This window comes from Dreissena polymorpha, chromosome 5 (assembly GCF_020536995.1).
Source record: "Dreissena polymorpha isolate Duluth1 chromosome 5, UMN_Dpol_1.0, whole genome shotgun sequence".
In the NCBI taxonomy this organism is placed as follows: Eukaryota; Metazoa; Mollusca; class Bivalvia; order Myida; family Dreissenidae; genus Dreissena; species Dreissena polymorpha.
The window spans coordinates 50,703,631-50,717,774 of NC_068359.1; the positions used below are offsets into that span (position 1 = coordinate 50,703,631).

Here is a 14,144-nt window from a genome sequence, read left to right on the forward strand (position 1 = left end):
TTTATTTGATTAAAAAATGTTGCCAAATAAGCAAGATATTGATATTTCAAAAATCGGAACTACAAATGTAGAACTTCTTGTCTGTCAGTTTTTGACAATAAACACACAGTCACTATTGTACTTCAACACATGTATTGAAGGGGATGGGTGCATATAGTAACCAATGCTAACAATTGCATTTAGCATTTTATTTTACAAGCTAAAACTATATCAGTTTCAAAATATTTACTTTGTAATTGCCCATTAACTTGTAGGTGTAGATCGCCTGATCATCCAAGTATTTTACATTATACCATGACCGGTATCCAGGAACCTGAAATGAACAGTGTATTGTTTTGTTTCACAATGACATACATGCTTATGATGTTTTAATGGACACAATTTGTTGGCTTGAATGTTAAATAAATTTAGAAGATTATATAAAAAGAATATAGTATAATTATACACATGTATTATATCATATTATTTGTTCCATTCTATTAATAATTCCAATACCTATGAAATAAAAACATAATATTTAATATACAAATATGAGTATCTCATATATTACTTATATATTTTACTGAACATATTGAATATAAATATATTTATGAAAAACAATAAAATTAGAACGTTTATTACTGAATTTTGATGTATTTTTATTTTCCTATCTTGAAGATAAATGAATACACACAGTTTAACTTAATTGGTGTGTTCAGTGAAAGACACGCTTTTTTAAATCCAAATTATAAACAGGTTTGTAGTGTTAACAGAACATGTTTAGATTTTTTGAGAATTGTTACTCTGCTGAAAAATGGACTATACTATAGTACTAGAATGTTAAAAATGCATATAACATTATACCAGTGAATACCTTATGGGACAATGGGAATAAAATGTATCTATGAAAAGTTGTACTGAAATAAATTGGAAATTTCATATAAATTCAAACAATGTTCTCTCAACAAAAATCACTAATGCGAAATCTATAACAGTGAAATATGATAGGTATATATCATGCAAACTTTGTCAAATATACATTAAATATACTCTGATCAATTGCATCAATTTTCTATTTTTATTGACTCATATGTAAGCAACATTTTAGAATTCATTAACGGTATGTACCCAGCGATTTTCCTCCTTCTTTATAAAGTACCGGTAAACGGTACTTTCCCAATCGAACGAAAATTCCCAAATTCCCAAAACGGTACTTTCCCAATCGAGCGAAAATTCCCAAATTCCCAATCGGCATCTGGAAAAATCCCAATCAGCGTCCGAATTTTTTCTCAAAACGATAGAAAGTTTCGTAAAAAAACCAACTTTCGGCGAGCGAACAAAGAAAATCGTATAGTTGTGTGTAACCACGCGCTCGATTAATTTCGGGTTTTATTATTCAGCGCATTCAATCAATAGAGTTGTTACTGTTTCCGGTTCTTTTGCCAGGCAGCCAGCGTACTGTTTTACGTCGGTTTGTAACCTTATCGTAGTTTGAAATGAGTCATAATAGCAAATATTATGCCAAAAAACCAATCGGAACCATCAATCACAGGACACATTGACAGCAATAATGATGCTGTGCAGGGAGGGATGCAAGCAACTGAGTGATGATTAAACATCAAAGATTGTTGAAATTTCACAAAAATGAAAGAGAGAGACATTGCTTTAAAAGAGATTAAAACAACTAGTAATTGATTTGGTGTGTTCTTTATAATATTTTGTTATTTATATAAACTTTATAACTTAATGGTCATTAAGGCATGCCTGCAAATGATTATTTAAATGGGTATGTTCAATTAAGTATGAACTGTATGATGTATTCAATAAGACCCAAACTTCACGACGCGATTTTCCCAATTTCAGGATTTCACGACTCGATTTTTCCCAATTTTGAGGTTTTCATGACTCAATTTTTCCCAATCGGACCGGTACGGGTACTTTTCCCAATTGGACAAGGAAAATCGCTGGTACCTGACAATATAATTATTTACTTGCCAAATTCTAGTGAGCAAGTTTTTATTTCTAAGACTGCATGCTGAACAATTAATTAGTAAAGTGTTTAAAGCATGTTAACACTGAAGTGACCTTTATGTCAGACTGCATACTTACATCTACTGGTACTGCAGGAATTTCGCTTTTCTGTCGCTTCCTGAAAACCGGGCTTGGTGGATACTCCTATGAAAAACAAGAGATGTGTTTGTCAGAAACACAATGCCCCCTACTGTGCCGCATTGAAATAAAATTTCTATTTATCATTTGGCAGGTATAGAAATCATCTCCCTTTAAAGGTTATTACTTCCCTTAAATTTTGTCCAATCCAACAACCAAGGCCTGTGGTTTAAAAGAGATCATAGCCAGAGTTGATCATGTATCTATAGACACAAGTCCACAGGTATGTAATGAACATCAAAGAAATTATAATTATATCATTTTAAAAAAAACTTTGAAAAATCAATCATTTGGGTTATAAATAATCAAAATAATAAATCTGTACAGTAACTGTGAAAAGAACTTCAATTCTTGGTAAGGAAATATATAATATGAGATCTATAATTATATAAATTACTTCCCTTGAAAATAATTGTCTGTAACAAATCTCTATTTTTAGTAGCAAATAATTAAAAGCCACTACCATGACTGTAGATTCACCACTCAAAATGTGCAGCTCCATGAGATACACATGCATGCCAAATATATAAAGTGGCTATGTTCAATATTGAATAATTTTCTCCCTTTTTAAAGCTTATAACATCCCTTAAATCTGTATTTTTTACCGTAGACATGGCTTTTTTTAAGCGGACGCCAGCTTGCCCGTGCCAGGTTAAAATCGTTGCGGGTAGGTGATTTTCCAAAGTAGATAGTCCGCTGGGCAAGTCCATTTTGTATTAGTATAATTGCAGTATTTTTTTTACTTTTCCCCTTGTATCTATTTATTTTCTTTGTTTCAATATATTTTTTTATCGAGTACAAGTAAAACCAGATTTGATTGGTCGCTTGCGTTGTATAAGCCAATCTAAACGCTCAAAACAAGTTCTTCTTGGCAGACGTTTTCAACATGGCGAACGGTAGCGTCCAGCCGATCTTTTCTATTTTAATAAAAGTAACTTGAAACACTCAAAGGAACAAACCAAAACAACCGAAAAAGAAAGCAGGAGAAAATATGAAAATGAATCACAAAAGCGTAACTTTCAAACATCACGGCTTGATGAATTTCCATGGCTTGAATTTGATAAAGAGTTGCGATTGATGAAATGCAAGATTTGTATGTTACATATTCACAGTTTAAAATAGTGAGAAACTCTTCATCAAAGACATCAACATGATTTTGAAACTCTGAACAATCATTTTCACAGTACTATTTTAAGCCCCCCCCCCCCCCCCCCTTTTAATCTATGCCACAACTTGTATAGCTATAGTGACAAGTATACCGTTTTAAAATTTTAATAGTAATAAACTCTTCATATGTATTGTATTCAATAGTGACTATTCAATGAAATAAAACTATCGAGATTTTGTTTTGTTGACAACTTTATATTATAAAAACGATTATTATTTTATTTTTTATACATTGAATATAGCTGAAATTAAATCTAGCATAATAAAACATGTGAATAAATGCTTTAAAGATAAAATGACAATACAAAATTGACGTCAAAATAGGGCAACCAGTTTTTAATGAAGGCAAGTAGACGTTCAAAGTAATTTGCCCCCCGGACAAGTGAGTGTCAATTTCTTACGTTAACACCTGCGTAGACCGTAAAGGATGACCTTGACCTTTTACCACAATGTGTTTGTCAGAAACACAATGCCGCCTACTGCGCCATTTTGATTTATTTAACAAAAATATATACGTGGGCAGGTCAGATAACTATGTCCATTTAAAGCTTATTACTTCCCTTGAGTTTTATTTTTTCGACCCTAGACCTTGAAGGATGATGTTCACCTTGAAATTTTGCCATACAAATGTGCAGCTCCATGAGATACACATGCATGCCAAATATCAAGGTGCTTATATCTTCAATATTTAAAAAGTTATGGACCGTGTTAAAGTTATTTTTGGACAGACAGACAGACTGACATACTGACATACAGTACACTCCACGCGTTTTACCAAAAAAACGCGATCCCTTCGCGTTTTTTTTCTGCTAGCGAGTGTTCACGCGGCTATGGAAGAGCGAGGTGAACTCGATAAAACGCTCTGCGTTACACCGCTTTCGCTAATTCCCGCGGCGTGTATAACTTTAGGCTAGTCGGTAAATGCAGACACTTTCCATTCTTATCAGTGATCGCCCCGCAACGCCGCGTTAGCAGTGTGCTACTGGGCATGCCAAAAAATAAAACCATTGTTATAATAAATTGTTTAAATACTGTAGTACATGTATAAAAAAGATAATTGTATAGAAAATTAATACGTATAAAAATTATGTTTTTAATTCACAGGTACGTCTACAATATAAATGAATATAAGACATTTGACAAATTAATATTTAAATCATAACACATATAAGACAAGAATAAATGTTCCGTAAAATTCCAAATGAGAATAATAATTAGTAATCCGAAACACACTACGATTTTTAATGTTAACACGACGTTTACAAATACTTCCAATATACAGTCATCATGTATATTTCCCGACAAAAGCGCGCGAAAATTATGCTGCAATGTACAAGGTATACTCCTGCAAAGCGTGCGTGTATTGATTTTTTTTATACAAACTTTATAGCGCTGAGAACATTGAATTTTGTTGATTTCGGTTAAAAGTTTCTTTGGTATTTTTTAACAAAATTATATCGCGAATAAGTTGATATTTCCTCCAAAATAATTTTAAATCATACACACCGAATCTTTATCGTTACAGTATTTTAGTAGAGTAATTATTTTAACAGTAATTGTACTGTAAACTGATTAAAGCAGGATTTTTTTCCACTTTTTGGGAAGATAGCCCATGGCTTTGGAATTGGGTATTTTATCGGCATTTTCATGAAATTGGGAAAATAAATTTATTAGCCTTTTTTTCCACACGAAAAGTCCACTGATTTGGTAAATACTTGATTTGATATAAATTTTTATAATCATTCAAATTAAAAGAACAAAATCATATAATACTTTGTTAGATGTAATTGAATTAAAATTGAGATAAAATAAACATAAGACTTCTTTCAAAAAAAAAAAAAAAAATTTTTTTTTTTTTAAATTGGGAATTTTTTGCCACATTTTGGGGAAAAAGTATACTTTTTGGGATTGGGAACATAGCTGAATTTGGGCTATAAAACCAGGCCAAAAAAAAAACCTGTAAAGAAGATATCTGAGCAGAACTGGATTTTAAGTGTTTGACGTTATGAAAACACACGAAGATCGTCTACTGACCTATTGTGTAGACTGCTGTCTGCGGTGTTTTGACAAAAGGGATTAACATGTGTGAATGTCACTCTGCCGATTTGGTCCATAATTACTGGTAAACATTGTTTTGAATGTCGACGCAACAAGAATACAACTGTCAGGGATTTCAATGGACGCAGAATCCTGCGTTTTGACGCGAGCAAATTAAAAATGACTTGTTTTTGACGCAACCCTTTTTTGTGCGGCGCGTCATTTTGACGCATCGAAAATTTGACCCGTGCGTCAGTCAGTTAACATCTCGAGTTACATGGTAATAAATCCCGCTGTGCTCCTATTAAATTGAAATTAATGTTTCAGTATTTAAAACTCGGTCTATAATCGAGGGAATACCCCGGGCGTTGTTTATCTTATCTCATCTCTTTCAATACAAATGTCACCGTCTAAATAGTGCGTGCGCACTAACTGGGTAGCCGCAGCGACTACGTGATGATTGATTAACCATCCGATAATTGCAGACTTTGCAAACGGCACGGTGAAAGAAAGTCGGCAAAAATAATTAAAGAAAAAACAAAATTGATCTAATAATTACGTAGATACACTATTAAGTCCAGCTAGTTTTGTCAGTTTGTTAACCCACCAATAATTACGAGTAACACCCATCTTATATAAACTGGAATCACAGTTCATTTTTATATACTTACATGTCATAATTCTACACATAAACATTAAGAAAACACATTTCCTTGATTAGATATAAATTATCCGAGTATAATTAAATTGCTATATCATGACCTTCAACATTGTAAATGGCGGACATTTAGTAAATCAATATTCAACCCGCGTTCACTTAAAAAAATGGTGATTCAATAATGGAGAAAGCATAAACTGGATTTAACAAACATTTGATAAGATTTGACCAGATAACAACAAGGAAAATTTGAATTACTAAAGTTAAACTATTACTGGTATAAGGCATTCTTAAGTGTATATATTTCGGACATGTATTGTATTCGGATAAACATTAATAGATATACTAGATGTTCCATTCATTTAGATTGTGTTTTTGTACAAATGCTATCATAGGAATGATGATAATATAATGATGATAAATATGTGATGAAAAGGTGTTACCGGTACATATCTTAATTTACTTAAATGTCTTAAAGGACTAAAATGTGTTATGATGAAGTAGATTTTAATTAGCATTTATTGTTTTTTACAAACAAACTTAGTATAGTGATAGAAATAATAAACGTTGTAAAATGAACATGTTTTGTTTTTGAAAAACTTAAAAGTCGATATTGTTCGCACAAATTATTAATATTTTGTCCTTATCTGTGTGTACCAATTCATTAAAATATGTTGTTTCATGTATCATGGTATTTTTATTTAATAAAGCAGTATAATTTTTTAAGATATTGTGTTTCTCTTTGAGCATATTTTTATCTATAAAAATGAATATTACAGACAAAAAACACAATCAACGCACTTCAAAATGACCCCAGCATTTTTCAATTTGACTCCTCAAAATTGCAGTCATTGACTCCTGGTTTTTAAAATCTTTTGAAATCCCTGAACTGTGAATATTGAATGCAATTATCAACTCAATAGTTACCACCTTCTTTTAGCAATCAGTGGAATAACCTAACTTCAAAGAGAAAATAAATGCATTATCGAGAAGAGAATTGACTTTGTTCTGACAATTAAAATCATTCCTTATGCATTCGTTGAACGTGTTTACTTGAGTAAGTTATGCCTTTAGACAGGAAGCGGCTTTTCTTTGATTACAACAAACTGTCAATTCACACAGATTTGCGAGATTTTTAGGGTCCTTGGACATTTGTTTACATGTTCAGTATAGAAAATCACCTGCTAACATGAAAACTTTGGATTAAATTATCAAAATAAAAACAATGTTGCAAACTGTGTTTATATTAATTGGTAAGTATTAGTTAAAAGACAACGTTTTGTTTGTCGTTAATCAACGAGTTTTCTATACAACAACAACTACTTCTACAACCACGTCGGGATCGATTTATCTTGGTTGTTTTTTTTAATTGTAAATATTATACTACATGTACATGTATGAAAATCAGGAAGTCAAACAAAATTAAATTGATCGTTATCTCGTTAAACGCGGAGTTTCCCCCGCGTTGCCAACGCCGAGGGCCGCCGCGTCGGCTTATCAGTTTTGCCAATCGTTAACCGCCGCGTCCAAAATCATGCAAACGCCACGTCTGGCAGGATTTTCTTAATCTCCCTCCAGGTCAATCACCGCGGAGTATGGAGGGAAATTGGGGAAAACGCGTGGAGTGTATTGTACTGACTGACGGACAGTTTAAATGCTATATGCCACCCTACCGGGGGCATAAAAACAACAACATATTACGACACAGTACCATAAAAGATTTAGCAATCCCAAATTAATTGCTTTGAAAAAATCAATTAAATTAATCAGAATTTAAACTGACTTGAATATTGCCCTGGCAATACATTCATACAAATTATCTGATTCGATAATTCACGTGAATTCTAATTCATATTGATATTTGCTGAGTAGTTTTTATAACATTCACATGCTTAAAAAATCTTTAAGTAGGATTTAAACTCTGTAACACAATAAATGTCCAGGAATTATAACATAACAAAGAACGGAGTATGACATACAGTACACTCCACGCGTTTTTCCCAATTTCCCTCCATACTCCGCGGGTTTCCACCTGGAGGGAGATTAAGAAAATCCCGCTATACGCGGCGTTTGCATGATTTTGGACGCGATGGTTAACGATCGGCAAAACTGATAAGCCGACGCGGCGGCCGTCGGCGTTGGCAACGCGGGTGAAACTCCACGTTTTACGAGATAACGATCAATTTAATTTTGTTTTACTTCCTGATTTTCAAATAAAATTACATTTATTACAAGTACATACATGTACATGTAGTATAATATTTACAATTAAAAAAACAACCAAGATAGATCGATCCCGACGTGGTTGTAGAAGTAGTTGTTGTTGTATGGAAAACTCGTTGATTTACGACACACAAAACGTCGTCTTTTAACTAATACTTACCAATTAATATAAACACAGTTTTCAACATTGTTTTTATTTTGATAATTTAATCCAAAGTTTTCATGTGAGCAGGTGATTTTCTATACTGAACATGTATACAAATGACCAAGGACCCTAAAAATCTCGCAAATCTGTGTGAATTGACAGTTTGACGTAAGAAAAGCCGCTTCCTGTCTAAAGGAATAACTTACTCAAGTAAACACGTTCAACGAATGCATCAGGAATGGTTTTAAATGTCGGAACAAAGTCAATTCTCTGCTCGCTAATGCATTTATTTTCTCTTTGTTTGTAGGTTATTCCATTGATTGTTAAAAGGTGGTAACTATTGAGTTGATAATTGCATTCAATATTCACAGTTGTATTCTTGTTGCGTCGACATTCTAAACAATGTTCACCAGTAATTATGGACCAAATCGGCAGAGTGACATTCACACATGTAAATCCCTTTTGTCAAAACACAGCAGACAGCAGTCTACACAATAGGTCAGTAGACAAGCTTTGCGTGTTTTCATAACGTCAAACACTTAAAATCCAGTTCCGCCCCGATGTCTTCTGTAATCAGTTTACAGTACAATTAGTGTTAAAATTATTACTCTACTAAAATACCGTATTGATAAAGATTCGGCGTGTTCGATTTGAAATTATTTTAGAGGAAATACCAACTTATTCGAGATATAATTTCGTTAATAAATACCAAAGAAACTTTTAACCAAAATCAATAATGTTCTCTGCGCTACAAAGTTTGTATCAAAAATATCAATACACGCACGCTTTGCAGAAGTATACATTGTACCTTGACCTTGCAGCATAATTTTCGCGCGCTTTTGTCGGGAAATATACACAATGACTGTATATTGGAAGCATTTGTAAACGTCGTGTTAACAATTAAAAATCTTAGTGTGTTTCGGATTACTAATTATTATTCCAGTCTTCGAATTAGCCTATAAGCCCGTAGCCCGAGTCGATTCTTGGGACGGTCGGTCGATCATAAATGCATATTAAATAGCCCGACCGGTCGATTGAATATTTTAGCGTAAAATAATAAACAGAGTGAAAAAAATACATGAACACCGGTCAGCCACTTTGGGTTAAAGACATAATCAATGGAAGTAGTTGGTACAAGTCGTTAGCAAATCAACACGTCTGAGTTCCACTCTTACGGAGACTCCGGAGATGGACTATTTTATTATTGATTTTTGATTGGTTAGCGGATAGAAAAACAACTGACGAAAAATCTTCACTACTTTCCGAAAATCGTATTAGTCAGCAAACGTTGCAAATGAAAAAGTTTGAGTGATCGATTAGCAAAATAAAGCACTGCACTAGCATATATTTAAGCAATATGTTAACAAAATTATATATTTATTACGTATTTGCTAGATAACTGGTTTTTATTTTTCTTGAATCATACGATATGCACATTTGATTTCATGTGCAAAACACTTTCATATTCTCGGACTGTTATTTTCGGATACAGTTTTGTTTTTGTCGATTTAAATTTATTTTCGACCTTCTTTATAAAAATGTCTATTGAATGATGAATACACATGCGGTGATACGGATGGTATGATTTATAATATTTCGCATTGTTTTCACCAGAAATTGCAACTAGAAAGACTAAAAAAGTACAATAGGTTAGGGCTCAGGGCGCTAACAAAACTGCATGAAAATTGTTTCATGATTTAGGACAAATGTCCTGAAAAAAAATTGACCATTTAGACATTTGAGGAAACCTGTCCTGAGGAAATTGGGGCCAATCTGAAACACTGAGATATGGAGATGTCCGGAGAGCATGCCCAGTCTTCACGGTAATATATTTTTAACCACTAGCCCGAATTATTATGCTTTATTTGAAACAGCTAAAAAATCCAAAAGCCCGACAATATAAATTATTAATTACTAGTAGCCCGAATAACATTTCACCAGACCCGGGCTGTCGGGCTTATAGTTAGCGTGAAGACTTTATGCCTTTGCTGTTGTTATCAAAAATAAATAATACAGTCTGTTGAAAATGGGACAGGCAACTGTTTTTACTCATTAGAAGTTATTTCTGATTGGAAATGAATATTTTTGTTGCTCAAAGCCAAAAAAGTCATAAAATGTTTGTTAACCTTTTCGGGCTATTGAAACTGTCTTCGGGCTATTAAAAATTCTATCTGATTAGCCCGAAGGGCTATTGGTCTAAAATATTTAGCGTGAAGACTGTTATTCTCATTTGGAAATTTTACGGAACATTTATTCTTGTGTCATATGTGTTATGATTTAAATATTATATGTCAAATGTATTATATTAGACTAATTCATATTGTAGACGTACCTGTGAATTAAAAAACATAATTTTTATACGTATTAATTTTCTATACAATTATCTTTTTTATACATGTACTACAGTATTTAAACAATTTATTATAACAATGTTTTTATTTTTTGGCATGCCCAGTAGCACACTGCTAGCGCGGCGTTGCGGGGCGATCACTGATAAGAACGGAAAGTGTCTGCATTTACCGACTAGCCTAAAGTTATACACGCCGCGGGCATTAGCGAACGCGGCGTAACGCAGAGCGTTTTATCGAGTTCACCTCGCTCTTCCATAGCCGCGTGAACACTCGCTAGCAGAAAAAAAACGCGGAGGGAGCGCGTTTTTTGGGGAAAACGCGTGGAATGTACTGTAACATGGTTAAAACACGTGTTAATTTAATTCATTTTAAAATTGGCCAACCGGTACATGTTTAGTAGGCTAAAAATACAAGCTTGAACTTTTAACCTATTCTTCCTATCCCAAATCCTCTTCTATAATAGAAGACTCAATGTGCAGCTCCGAGTCGGAATCAGACAGAAAAAGGTCCTCACATATGACAATCTAAACAATTAATGACACATGCCTATAAATCTTAATGATTAAAAAATATTTGATATCAGAGCTCCAGATAAGGGTCGTATTTCCGTAATTTCGAATTATTTTCAAGTCCGTTACGTATTTATTTTAAAATCTTGTCGTACCTTTAAGAATTACAAAATCAAGTTACGAATATTATTTTTACATCGGTTCGTATCAATTTTTATTGAGTTCTTTTCGCGTATTGAAGATCTTTGCGATGCTTATATAGAATGGTTATCGGGTTTGTATAACAAAGCGCATTTTTTTCAATAAAACCGCCGTATACAGTCTATCTGTCAAAAAACAATGGCGGCGCCCAGAGAACGTCCTAAAAAACTGCAAAGCGTCTAAAAACACGCTTTTAACATTTTGTACGCAAAGTGAGCCGAAGTTAAATGTTTAGAAAGACGTTATAGAAAAGATCTTATACTATGTTATATGTTCAGTTGCCATCACAGTCGGAAAAGCTAAACAACAACGCGACACGACAGGTCCAAACTTGAACACACAAAAAAACATTGAACGAGTGGAAGGGACAAGTCCCGTGGCTTATCGTTGAAAAGATTAAAGGGAAGACCCGTTTGTGAATTGTGAAATATGTAAAAATTCATCTAAGGCATGCAATCTAAGCACAGTTTCAGCATATGAAGGTATTTGAAAAATGAAATTGTATAATACTGAAAAGACACTGTTGAACTCTAATCTAACGTCCATTTTCCCCTCCATCAAAATACAGTAAATTTTGATAAATATTGCAAAACAAAATTTTTAATAATAAATTGATTACGTAAAATAATTGTATGTTCTTTTCGATATTCTAATCATTAATTGTCCAGTTCTAACGGGCACAGCTTTGTCACCGATCTCGTCATGGTGCTGCTTCCAACCTGAATTTTTACAAATCTCACTGGACCGTCTTGTCCTGGATAAACCTCGAGTATCCATCCTAGTGGCCAGTTTCCCCTCGTCGTTTCCGGAGTAATGATAAGAACGACTTCGCCAATCTTGATGTCTCTCTCAGGATGAAATCACTCTCGTGCTGAATTGATTAGAGAGTGGTTTTCAGCAGCTAATGGAAATGCGCTGAGATTTTCCCTTGCGCGTTGCTGTAAGACATACTGTGCTTGGAATGGTGATGAATTTACACCTAACATGACTCTATCAAATTCGTAGATATCGGGACAACGGTTATGATTCATTCCCCTCCATAGGAATCTGTGATATGGCTTGTCCGCGTGATCGATGCCTATTCTGAGATACATCTCGGCTATGTTGCAAACTACTGCAACGGGATGCTTTCTGAATCTTAGCAAAACCTCAAACAGATCCCGCTGTAGCTTTTGGCCTTGGTGTATTTTATCATTTAGTGATAAGTCTTCAAATTTTGCAGTAGCATCGAATACGATTCTGGTTTTTGTTTAATCTTTATCTAGCCTCAGAACAGGAAAATGTGGTAGAAATCACTTTGAATTGGACACTTCAGAATCCGGAACTTTTGACACGTACCCCTTTTCTACGTATTGTTCAATGATTTCGCTGTATGCTTTAGCTACCTGAGGACATTGTTTGAGTCTTTTATCTGTGTTCTCTAATCTATTCAGTGCCATTTTGTAATTGTTTGGCATAACAGTTATCTTGCTTTTCCATGGAATGGCGACGCGATACATCTGATTTTCGAATATGCACAACTGTTTTACTGCTTTAAGTGCTTGTTGCTCGCCAATGTTAACGACATATGTTTCAGTTGATTCCCGTTCAACTTCCCAGAATTTCTTAAGAGTTAGGTTTAGATTCTCGATTTCCATTATGTCTCTTATAAAGTATGTTCCGACATAATTTGTTTGTAGAACCGGCATTAAAGTTTAACATGGATTACCGATGCATGTCCATCCGAGTGGTGTAAGACGCGCTATTGGTTCCCCTGCTCTTCCTCTTCTTTCTTCCAGCGCATAATGTAAATCTGCACAATCAAGTCCAATTAAGATATCCACAATAGGTCTGGTCATATCTTTTGGAAATGTTACGTCACGAAGATGCCAGTGGCCATTTTCTTTGGTACTGGTTCCAATCAACAACTTTCATGTCTCCTGTTACTTTGTTAGCTGTATATGCTGCTACATTTATCTTTACGCTTCCGTTGACACTTCTTATTTCGAATTCAACTGGTCTAGTTTCAAGTCTCGACTTGACCATTCAGAACATTGACCTTGACCTTTTCCGTTCTACCTTTACAGCCCAGTTCTGCCGCTACGTCACAATTGATATACGTTTTTGTATAGTCATCTAGCAATGCGTTTACAGTTATCGACCGATTTCCATTTGCGAGAATAACCGGAACTGTCCGGAGCGCTTCTAAATCAGATCTGGTATGACTTTTTGCTGTCAAATATGTTGCCCTTTTCTCTTCCGTAGGACAATGGACTTGACGGTCAGTAGCGTTTGATTGCATGCTCTTTTGCGCATCTCTGTGTAACAGTCTGTGATGCAGCTCTTTACATCCATTTTGTCCACATTGTCTTCTTTGATTGCATGACTATCCAACATGATTTAACCCAAGGCAACGATAGCAAAGGTGAAGTTGTTTTGCTTTTTCCCACCGTTGTGAAACGTTCATTTCTTTGAATTTGTCACAGTTCCATGCTTCATGCTGTTTTTCACATACTCTGCATTTGAATATTTTCACGCTTTCTCCGGAACCACCAAAAAACGTTCTTTGATTTTTATAGTTTGTCTTTTCCGAAGTATGCTCTGACATCAACTATCCTGACATTCCTTGAACGGTCTCTGACGAGATAGTTTGGAATTCTGCCTCTTGAATAACCCATGTCCGTAGCGACAATACTGACTCATTGTGTGTACCCTCAAAGACCCAA

The 14,144-nt window shown here is 34.4% G+C and overlaps 1 protein-coding gene and 1 long non-coding RNA gene across 4 annotated transcripts in view; both read right to left on the reverse strand.

The window, feature by feature from the left end:
- LOC127832512 (uncharacterized) overlaps positions 1–14,144 on the reverse strand; it is a 270,730-nt gene that overhangs the window by 251,986 nt on the left and 4,600 nt on the right. The gene's annotated exons all lie outside the window — the stretch shown is intronic.
- Positions 1–14,144, reverse strand: part of LOC127832508 (zinc finger and SCAN domain-containing protein 12-like) — a 49,911-nt gene that overhangs the window by 29,802 nt on the left and 5,965 nt on the right. For 2 of the 3 annotated variants that reach the window (XR_008026937.1, XM_052358011.1), the window contains exons 2-3: positions 2,089–2,154; positions 230–313 (exon numbers count right to left, since the gene is read on the reverse strand). The exons of the other annotated variant lie outside the window; for it this stretch is intronic. The gene's annotated coding sequence lies outside the window, so the exon portion shown is untranslated. The remainder of the gene's footprint in view (positions 1–229; positions 314–2,088; positions 2,155–14,144) is intronic. 3 annotated transcript variants of the gene reach the window in all.